Raw genomic sequence first — 11,729 nt, 5'->3', positions numbered from 1 at the left:
TCATATCCCCTCCTCATATCTTGTGTTCATATCCCGTCCTCATATCTCGTGTTCATATCCCGTCCTCATATCGCATCCTCATATCCCATCTTCATATCCCGTGTTCATATCCCGTCCTCACATCCCGTACTCATATCCCGTCCTCATATCCCATGTTCATATCCCGTCTTCATATCCTGTCCCCATATCTCATCCTCATATCCCGTCCTCATATCTCGACCTCATATCCCGTCCTCATATCTCATCCTCATATCCCATCCTCATATCCCGTCCTCATATCCCATCCCTGCACTAACTATTCCTTGCACCTGCCTGCCTGACATTTGGCAGGATGTTCACATGTCTCGGGCAATTTCTGCAGCGATCAGATGTCCCATAGACATTTAAGTAAACTGCGACCAAGTTTCATTGAAATCTCTCCAGCCGTTTGGAAGTGATGCTGTCACATACATTTACACACATACATACATTACATACATTTATACACTCACATACATAAGTTGAGTTTTATATATATATATACACTTCTGTAAAACCAAAAAGTTTACTTTTTGTGTGGCATCCAGACCCCTTTAATACCCAAACAAGATATAGGCACTGAAATCACTGTTCTTTATTCATAGCTTTTTCTAGTGACCTAGTGACTGTGTTGGTGAACATGTCCTGAAATGGTTAACCCCCCCCCCCTCCTCCCCTCTTCCCCTGACCGGTCTCTCTCGGCGGGCGAAGTGTTAACCCCCTCTTTCAGAACCTGATTAAGATGCAATAATGATCCCTACTGGAGCGCGGTGAAGGAGGAATGCTATGATATTGTGTCTGGCCGGATCCCCCCTCTCTCCCCGGTCAGCGCGGTGTGGAGCCTCAGTCAGCTCACCACGCGTGTTCTCCATCCTCATCGATACACCGGACGGGAAGCGTGCGGGGAAAACTATACTTCCTGTGCTGGACACCAGACACCGTAATAATCCATGTGGGATCAGGGCAAACGCACAATGAACTTAAGCACCATGTGAAAGCGTAGCCTTTCTCCTTCCGCATTGACTCTGAGGTGATGAATCCCCCCCCCCCCCCCTTCTGCTGCTGTTGCTGCCGCCGTACGGGAGACTCCACAATTGAAGGAGCTTATCATCACAGCTGTTTGAAGTGCCCGCATCTCCGCTTTGGGGATCTCGTCTGATCTTGCGCCGCCCCCCCCCCTTCCCCTCTCCTAGGCAATGTCTAATTTTGCCTAATGGAAGAGCCGGCCCTGTGGACAGCTCGGCGCCCCCGTCAGTGGAGGAGGACCCAGCACCCCTCCCAAGTGGAGGTCGTGGGAGCCGGTGAGAGGAGGCGTGTGTGCGCGCTCAGTGCTCCTGCATGGTTTACTATCAATATCACCCAACCGGCTACCTGACTGCTTACCACCAGGTACTGTCTCCTTCCATCTCCTCTACACACCGGCATGGTACATAGGGGTGGTGGTGGGGGGTTCAGCATCTCCATCTTATTACGTCTCACCCCCCCCCCCCATCCCGTTTCCTTGTTCCAGTTTTGGCTATAGAAAAAGAATGACCTAACACCAACAATGCCCAGGTCCGCCTGTCACTGTGGTGTCTGGTTGGAGTACAGTTAAAGTCACGAGCGGAGTTCAGGACAGTAGTGGAGGAGAGGGCTCCCGTGACCTTCTACTGCCTTCCCCCTGTACTAGTGCATGTCTACAGACTGTGTGTGTGTACTTGTGTGTAACCTTGGCGAGCCGGGCATGAAGTTGCACAGCAGCTGGTCCGCGCGCTACTACGCTGCGCGCTAGAGGAGAGTGCAATGACATAAGCCCGGCTTGCATTTAAAAGGGAGACTCTATGGTCTGGCAACAAACTATGGTCTGGCAGTGATTGTTACTATTTGTTACTATTTATTCATTCAGTTATTTTTATTGCTCGATAAAAATAACTAAGTTATTCCATCATACGGCAGCGGTCTCAAACTGTGGCCCTCCAGATGGTGCGAAACTTTCAAAACATCTGGAGGGCCAGAGTTTGAGACCACTGATTTAAAGGGAAACTAGGTAGCCTGGAAACAAACTACATGGAAGTGATACTTAGTTAACAACATTTATTTATTTATTTAATCAATTAATGAATTTATTTATTTATATTGCTCAATAAAACATACAGTCGGAAGTTATTCCATAAGCGATACTTAGTTAACAATATTTATTTTATTTTTTTATGTCTTTATTTATTCATTTTTTTATTGCTCAATAAAACATATGGTCAGAAGTTATTCCGTACAAGAAATCTTTTAATTATTCGTTATTATTATTTTTTTATTTATTTATTTATTTTTATTGCTCAATAAAATATACGGTCGGAAGTTATTCCATACGGCAGTGGTCTCAAACTGTGGCCCTCCAGATGTTGCGAAACTTCCAACACCCAGCATGCCCGGACAGCCAACGGCTGTCCGGGCATGCTGGGTGTTGAAGTTTCGCAACATCTGGAGGGCCACAGTTCGAGACCACTGATTTAAAGGGAAACTATGTAGCCTGGCAACAAACTACATGGAAGTGATACTTAGTTAACAATGTTTATTTTATTTATTTATTTTATGTCTTTATTTCTTTATTTATTTATTGCTCAATAAAACATATGGTCAGAAGTTATTCCATACAAGAAATCTTTATTATTCGTTATTATTATTTTTTATTTATTTTTATTGCTCAATAAAATATACGGTCGGAAGTTATTCCATACGGCAGTGGTCTCAAACTGTGGCCCTCCAGATGTTGCGAAACTTCAACACCCAGCATGCCCGGACAGCCAACGGCTGTCCGGGCATGCTGGGTGTTGAAGTTTCGCAACATCTGGAGGGCCACAGTTTGAGACCACTGATTTAAAGGGAAACTATGTAGCCTGGCAACAAACTACATGGAAGTGATACTTAGTTAACAATATTTATTTTATTTATTTATTTATGTCTTTATTTATTTATTTATTTAGTTATGTCTTTATTTATTTATTGCTCAATAAAACATATGGTCAGACGTTATTCCATGCAGGAATTCTTTATTATTCGTTATTATAATTTTTTTTTAATTTATTTATTTTTATTGTTCAATAAAACATATGGACGGAAGTTATTCCATACGACAGTGGTCTCAAACTGTGGCCCTCCAGATGTTGCGAAACTTCAACTCCTAGCATACCAGGACAGCTGTTGGCTGTCCAGGCATGCTGGGAGTTGAAGTTTTGCAACATCTGGAGGGCCACAGTACAAGACCACTGATTTAAAGGGCAACTATTTAGCCTGGCAGCAAACTACATGGAAGTGATACTTAGTTAACAATATTTATTTTATTTATTTATTTTTGTCTTTTATTTTTTTATTGCTCAATAAAACATATGGTCAGAAGTTATAAGGCAGTGGTCACAAACTGGGGCCCTCCAGATGTTGCAAAACCTCAACTCCCAGCAATCTGGGAGTTGAAGTTTCACAACATCTGGAGGGCCCCAGTTTGAGACCACTGATTTAAAGGGAAACTATGTAGCCTGGCAACAAACTACTTGGAAGTGATACTTTGTTAACAATATTCATTTTCATTCATTTATTTATTTATGCTATTGCTCAATAAAACATACGGTCGGAAGTAATTCCGTACAGGAAAACTTTACTATTTGTTATTCTTCTTCTTATTATTATTCTTATTATTTTTTATTTATTTAAAACCATTGCTTGTGTCGAGCAAGAGAACAGGGCCACCTAGTGGTCAGGCAAGCAGGAAAATAATTGTACAAAATCATATAGTCAGAAGTTGTTCTGTACTGAAAAACATATTTGATTTAATGTTTTTTAGGTGTCAGAAAAAAAAAAGTTTTGGTTGTGTTGACATAGCTGAGAAGCAATAAAACGGCACCACCTGGTGGTCATACAAGCAGGAAAAAATTATACAAAATAATACAATCAGAAGTTGTTCTGTACTGGAAAACATTCCATTTTTTTAGGTGTCAGAATAAAATGGTTTGGTTGTGTTGACATAGCTAAGATGGATGAGAACGGTGCCACCTAGTGGCGAGACAAGCAGGAAAAATGATAAAAACTTACGGTTGGAAGTTGTTTTATACCAGAAAACTGATTAATTTTTTTGGGATGTGAGAAAAAGCATCGCTTCTACTGACATAGCTCAGAAGCAAGAGAACAGGGCCACCTAGTGGTCTTAAAAGCAGGAAAAAAATTATACAAAATCATATTGTCGAAAGTTGTTCTATACTGGGAAAACTGATTTGATTTTGTGTTTTTGGGTGTCAGAAAAAGTATTGCTTGCGACATAGCTAAGAAGCAAGAAAACAGAGCCACCTAGTGGCGAGACAAGCAGGAAAATTTCTACAAAACAGATGGTTGGAAGTTGTTTTATATCAGAAAACTGAATAGATCTTTTTTTTAATGTGAGAAAAAGCATCGCTTGTATTAACATAGCTCAGAAGCAAGAGAACCTGGTGGTCAGAAAAGCTGAAAAAGCTGAAAAAAATTACACGAAATCACATGGTCAGAAGTTGTTCTGTACTATAAAACTGACTTGATTTAGTATTTTTGGGTTTCCGAAAAAGTATTGCTTGCAAATCGTTAAAAAGAATGAGAATGGCGCCACCTAGGGGCGAGACAAGCAGGAAAAAATATAAAAACATATGGTCGGAAGTTGTTTTGTACTGGAAAACTGATTTGGTTTGGTGTTTTTTTTGGGTGTCAGAAAAATGATTGCTTGTATTGACCTAGCTAAGAAGCAAGAGAAAGGCACCACCTAGTGGCAAGACATGCAGGAAAAATTATAAAGGCATACGGTTGGAAGTTGTTTTATACTAGAAAACTGATTAGATTTTTAGGTTTTTGGATGGGTGTAAAAAGTATTGCTTATATTGACATAGCTAAGAAGCAAGATAATGGTACCCCCTAGTGGAGAGAAAAGCAGGGGAAAAAACTAATGGTTGGAAGTTGCTTTGTACCAGAAAAATAACTATATTTTGTGTGTTTTGTATGTACAAAAATATTGTTTGTAATGACAAAGCTAAGTGGCAGGGAGCGGCTCCACCTTGTGCAAGACAAGCAGGAAAAATTATAAAAACATATGGTCGGAAGTTGGTTTATACTGGAAAGCTGGTTTGATTTTTTTTATTTTCTGGTTGTGAGAAAAAGGATTGCTTGCATTGACGTAAGCAAGAAGCAAGAGAATGGCGCCACCTATAGGTCAGACAAGCAGAAAAAATCATGCAAAATAATATGGGTGGAAGCTATTCTGTACTGTAATGCTTTTTTTGAGTAATAATATTGCTTTATTTAAATAGCTAAGAAGCAAGAGAAGGATGCCACCTAGTGGTAAGACAAGCAGGAAAAAGTATAAAAACATATGGTTGGAAGTTTTTCTATACTGTAAAGCTGGTTTATTTTAATTTTTTTTTATTTTGTGTTTTCTGGAAGTGAGGCAAATATTGCTTGTTGTGGTACAGTTGAAAAACAAGAGAGTGACACCATCCAGTGGTCAGAATAGCAGCAAAATTGATAAAGAATATAGGGCCGAGTGTTATTTTTTAACATTTGGTGTATTCAGGATGTGAATAAAAATATTGCGTGTATTGGTATAGCTAAGAAGCAAGAAAACAGCACCATCTAGTTGTCAGACAAGCAGGAAAAATGTTACAAAATACAAATGATCCAAAATTAAGTTATTCTGAACTCAAAAATTAGTTTATATCTTTATTTGGTGAATTTGAGTAAACATATTGCTTGTTTAGGGATAGTTAAGCAAGAGAATGATGCCAACTAGTGGTGAGATGGCCAGGAAAAACAATACAAAACAAATGGTGGGACTACTGGGAAGCTGTTCTGTTTTCTTCTTTTTAATTTTTATTTATTTTAAGTAAGTAAAAGTATTACTTACATTGGTTTAGTAAAGAAGCCAAAGTAAAAAGTGCCCCCTAATGGTGAAACATTTAGGAAAAATTGTACAAATAATGATTAGAAGTTATTTTGTGGTGGAAAGCTGATTTATTTAATGATTTTGTATTTTGTGGAAGCAAGTAATATTGCTTGTACTCTGGACAGTTCCTGACATGGACAGAGGTGTCAGCAGAGAGCACCGTGGTCAGACTGGAAAGAACTACACAACTTCCTCTGGAGCATACAGCAGCTGACAAGTACTGGAAGGATTTAGATATTTATTTAGAATTAATTAATTTAGAATTAATTTACAAATCTGTTTAACCTTCTGGCACCAGTTGATTTGAAAACATTTGTTTTCCACTTGTTTTCCAGTGTGTATGGTGTTGCATATCTGATATTGTTTCATTATGTAATATTTATATTTTATATAACACTATAACAGTCACAACACCTTTATTCTTTTATACAAATGTGGTGAGGGTATGATGAAGGGCAGATGTTATTAACCTAGGGGCAGATGGCATTAACCCCTTGTATTCGTGATGCCAGGGCGTGGTTAACCTCTGCACCACCCGAGGCATGGCCGCTGGATCTTGGGCTAGGTGCGGGCCAAATAATGACTTCAATGCAAAGTTACGGAACAACGGCGGCTTTACTGAGGCAGACAGATGGAATAGTCTTTACAGCTCAGTTGGGCCCAAGGAGGTGACCAGTGACTTTAAAGACTTGCGGGTTCACTGGGACTTGTAGTGGACTTGGATAGAATGCTGCAGACCCACACTGAATTTAGACAGACTTGACTGACTTGACTGACTTGATTAGGACTGACTAGACTTCACCCCTTGTGTAGCTTACCAGGCTTTGACGTTCTCCTGTGGGGCACTTGGTGATGGAAGCGTGGCTGCGTGACTAGGCCTTGGGTCTCCTCAGGACACCAGACACTCTCAGGTCTTGACTGTACCTTAGCATGCATAGAACTCCTCTGACTGAACTAGCTCCTCCTCAGTATATATGGGAGTAATTTGGAGGAGTCCTATAGGTCACCACACAAGTCACCTGGTGACTGACAACTTCCCCGGTTACCTGACTTGGTAACAACATTTAAAGGCATTTAACATTATAAAGACAATCTCATACATAACACAAGGCACTTATTAACACGTAAAGAACATTAGCATGCACTCACCGCAAGGATTACGTCTAACCGTCCTAAGGTCCGGGATCCCAGGGGAACATAAGACAGGTACCGAAGCGCTCAGAGGCTACGCCGGTCGTTTCACGTGACTGTGTGCGCTTCTTCTGGCCTCATTAACCATTTAAGATACAAACAATAAAGGCGGACTCAGGGGTCACTGAAATAGAGTCCACCACACAGGACAGAAAGGTACAGGAGTGTAACTCCTGTACTGGGCCACCACACAAAGCATTAAAGGGGTTATCCAGGAAAAAAAATATTTTTATATATCAACTGGCTCCAGAAAGTTAAACAGATGTGTAAATTACTTCTATTAAAACATCTTAATTCTTTTAATAATTATCAGCTGCTGAAGTTGAGTTGTTCTTTTCTGTCTCACAACAGTGCTCTCTGCTGGCACCTCTGTCTGTCTCGGGAACTGCACAGAGCAGAATAAGTTTGCTATGGGGATTTGCTTCTACTCTGGACAGTTCCCGAGACAGGTGTCGTCTGAGAGCACTTTGACAGAAAAGAACACCTCAACTTCAACAACTCATAAGTACTGAAAGGATTAAGATTTTTTAATAGAAGTAATTTACAAATTTGTTTAACTTTCTGGAGCCAGTTGATACATTAAAAAAAAGTTTTTTCCTGGATAACCCCTTTAAAGCTCCTGCATGGACATTAAAGTTTCCCACACCTGACTGGTACTAAATTATAACCATCACCGTTCCATCATTGCTGCAGGCTGTCAAGGCATGCTGAGAGTTGTAGTTTTGCAACAATCGGAAAACACTGTTCAGGAAACATTGAGTTAAATTATAAAACTCTAGAGGGAGCTTAGACATTTACTGCATACACTGTTATTGTTGAGCTCAATGTGGAGACTGTATGCAGTAAGCTCTTAAGCTCCCCCTAGTGGTGGCTGCAGGCAGGCAGAATTCTGTCATATTTCTATATGACAATGTAGGAGATTTGGACCTCTGTGCTTTAAAAAAAATCTTTTGTTCTCCTTAAAGGGGTATTCCAGGATTTTTGCTTCTTAGAATGTAAGACAGGGGCAGCAAAGTTAGTCTAGTTACTAATATTTTTCACTTATCTGTGTTTGGTGGCTGGTATAGAATTTCTTTGTGTTTCTATTTCCCGGAAAATCATTTCCTGCAGCCTACAAAATGAGTGTTGTCTTGGACCTTTCCCAGTTTGCTGTGCGGCCCGAGACATTACATCACAAGTCAGGTGATAATGGGGGCTCGGCTGCTTTGTCTGTTGTGTGTGAAACCAGCCCCCTGATGACGTTACTGGCGCACATATGAGTGCATTCACCATCACAGAGATCTACTACTTGTGTGTCAGGTGATGTCAGGCAAGTCATGTGATCAAATCGGGCGTGGCTGTGCTGCAATGAATGATGTGTGGGAGGGAAATAAGTCACCTCCCACCTTGAAACAAAGGATCCTGGGGATTGTAGTCTGAGGGAGGCCACATAAACAGGAAGTAGACAGTTTCCAGAAACAAACCAGCAGTGTGATGGAGGACACAGGACACGGCCATTTACCACTAACACAAGCACAGATCCTTGGTGCATTACTGTTTGACACTTAATTTCTTAAAGTCACCTTATGTTGGATAAGCTAAGTTTTACAATGTTTCTCAACCAGGGTGCCCCCAGCTGTTGCAAAACTACAACTCCCAGCATGCCCGGACAGCCGTTGGCTGTCCGGGCATGCTGGGAGTTGTAGTTTTGCAACAGCTGGAGGCACATTAGTTGGGAAACACTAAATCTGAGCATCTGATGAAGGTCAAATTCTGTAGGTATGATGAAGGTGCATAAACATTTTTAACATTGAATTTTTTTAGGAATTTCCTCTGTGCTAATAATTTCAGCGTTTCCTACCTACAGACAGACACAAGTTCACAAGTTCAGAGCCGTCTCCTTGTTTGCCCCCCCCCTGCTCGTATTAATAGATGGGTGAGGTTTGGGATGTTACCAAGGCCCCTTGTCTTTTGTCTGCTGCTGAAGTGATTGCTTCCTTACAGAATTAATTCTGCCATAACCTGAATTCAAATAAGATTGTAGCGAGCGGCTCCTCGGGGACACAGACGTGGATCCATTTAGCTCTCTTTGCTGCTTGCATTTATTTATTTTGGAAATCAAGTTATTTTGTAGAGTCACCCGGGACCGGAGAGATCATACAGAAGTCCTGGAGAAGAGGCTTTACAAGGGGGCGATAAGGACGTAAATGGGTGTAAGTGCGCAGTCTGGAAGGGAGAAAGGATCTATAGTGCTCAGAAAATAAAAATGATGTATAATATATGAACAACTCAGCAGAGATAGAAAGATAGATAGATAGATAGATATGAGATATATATGAGATAGATAGATGGATATGAGATAGATAGATAGATAGATATGAGATAGATAGATATAAGATAGATAGATAGATATGAGATAGATATGAGATAGATAATAGATAGATAGATGAGATAGATAGATAGATATGAGATAGATAGATATGAGATAGATAGATAGATATGAGATAGATAGATAATAGATAGATAGATATGAGATAGATAGATAGATAGATATGAGATAGATAGATAATAGATAGATAGATATGAGATAGATAGATAGATAGATAGATATGAGATAGATAGATAGATATGAGATAGATAGAAATGAGATTGATAAAGATAGATATGAGATAGATAGATATAAGAGATAGATAGATATGAGATAGATAGATATGAGAGATAGAGATAGATAGATATGAGATAAATAGATTATAGATAGATATGAGACAGATAGATAGATAGAAGAGATAGATATAAGAGATAGATAGATAGATATGAGATAGATAGATATGAGATTGATAGAGATAGATATGAGATAGATAGATAGATATGAGAGATAGATAGATAGATAGATATGAGATAGATAGAGATAGATATAAGAGATAGATAGATATGAGATAGATAGATAGATAGATATGAGATAGATAGATAGATATGAGATAGATATGAGATAGATAGATAGATATAAGAGATAGATAGATAGACAGAAATGAGATAGATAGATATGAGATAGATAGATAGATATGAGATAGATAGATATGAGATAGATATGCTTGATAATGGCGGTATGATATCACCGAAACGTTGTCTGACATGGGTCAACAAACCACTGCTGGTGTTATACTTCATTCGGATGTGCTGAGATAGATAGATAGATAGATATGAGATAGATAGATATGAGATAGATAGATAGATAGATGATAGATATGAGATAGATATGAGATAGATAGATAGATAGATATGAGATAGATAGATAGATAGATAGATAGATAGATGATAGATATGAGATAGATATGAGATAGATAGATATGAGATAGATATGAGATAGATAGATACGAGATAGATAGATATAAGATAGATAGATAGATAGATATGAGATAGATATGAGATAGATAGATACGAGATAGATAGATAGATAGATATGAGATAGATAGATAGATAGATATGAGATAGATAGATATGAGATAGATAATAGATAGATATGAGATAGATAGATAGATAGATATGAGATAGATAGATATGAGATAGATAGATAGATAGATGATAGATATGAGATAGATATGAGATAGATAGATATGAGATATATAGATAGATAGATAGATGATAGATATGAGATAGATATGAGATAGATAGATAGATAGATATGAGATAGATATGAGATAGATAGATACGAGATAGATAGATATAAGATAGATAGATAGATAGATATGAGATAGATATGAGATAGATAGATATGAGATAGATAGATACGAGATAGATAGATAGATAGATATGAGATAGATAGATAGATAGATAGATAGATAGATAGATAGATAGATATGAGATAGATAGATAGATATGAGATAGATATGAGATAGATAGATATGAGATAGATAGATAGATATGAGATAGATATATAGATAGATAGATATGAGATAGATAGATAGATATGAGATAGATATGAGATAGATAGATATGCGATAGATGATAGATAGATAGATAGATAGATAGATATGAGATAGATAGATAGATAGATAGATATGAGATAGATAGATAGATAGATAGATAGGAGAGGATACAGCAGATAATTTTGTGTACTTTCTTTTGTTGAATATCTCATCTTCTTGCTCATATATAATGTAATTGGTCTTTACAGGTAAATTCCTAATTCTGTGTCACATATGTTGACATGTTGTGTATTCGTATTGTCCTCAGTTGCTCCTCTGTTCATATACTATGTGATGTGTCTGATGATGAATGCGCCCCCTGTTGACAGGTAATATGCATAGATTAGCTGTGAGTTATCAGATAATTAAAGGGAACCAATAAATGATTGTGCTCCGTCCTGTGGAGGCTCCGGCCTGGAGACGGCTCCGGACTTCATGTTGGTGTTCTGGTCATATTGTACTGAATTCCAATATTTAACTTCATGACCGTGCAAGTTGCCTCCACCCGGTGTTTCTATGGCTGTTGTAAATCTACAGCCTTAATTGTTGGCGTTTGTAACAAATGGAGCCCCACAGGGTAGAGACCACCGATGTGCCATGTGTCACCTGAAGCTACTGTACAATGCTGGAAGCCTCACCATATACTG

General features: G+C 38.8%; 1 protein-coding gene across 2 annotated transcripts in view; it reads left to right on the top strand.

Annotated features, from left to right (window-relative positions):
• Nucleotides 1-1,283: 1,283 nt before the first annotated feature.
• The window catches only part of ESRRG (estrogen related receptor gamma), an 892,172-nt gene continuing 881,726 nt past the window's right edge, over nt 1,284-11,729 (top strand). For both annotated transcript variants that reach the window (XM_056568348.1, XM_056568345.1), the window contains exon 1: nt 1,284-1,407. The gene's annotated coding sequence lies outside the window, so the exon portion shown is untranslated. The remainder of the gene's footprint in view (nt 1,408-11,729) is intronic.

The sequence above is a fragment of the Hyla sarda genome, chromosome 3 (genome assembly GCF_029499605.1).
Source record: "Hyla sarda isolate aHylSar1 chromosome 3, aHylSar1.hap1, whole genome shotgun sequence".
NCBI classification, from domain to species: domain Eukaryota; kingdom Metazoa; phylum Chordata; class Amphibia; order Anura; family Hylidae; genus Hyla; species Hyla sarda.
This window is presented reverse-complemented; position numbering and strand designations above follow the sequence as displayed.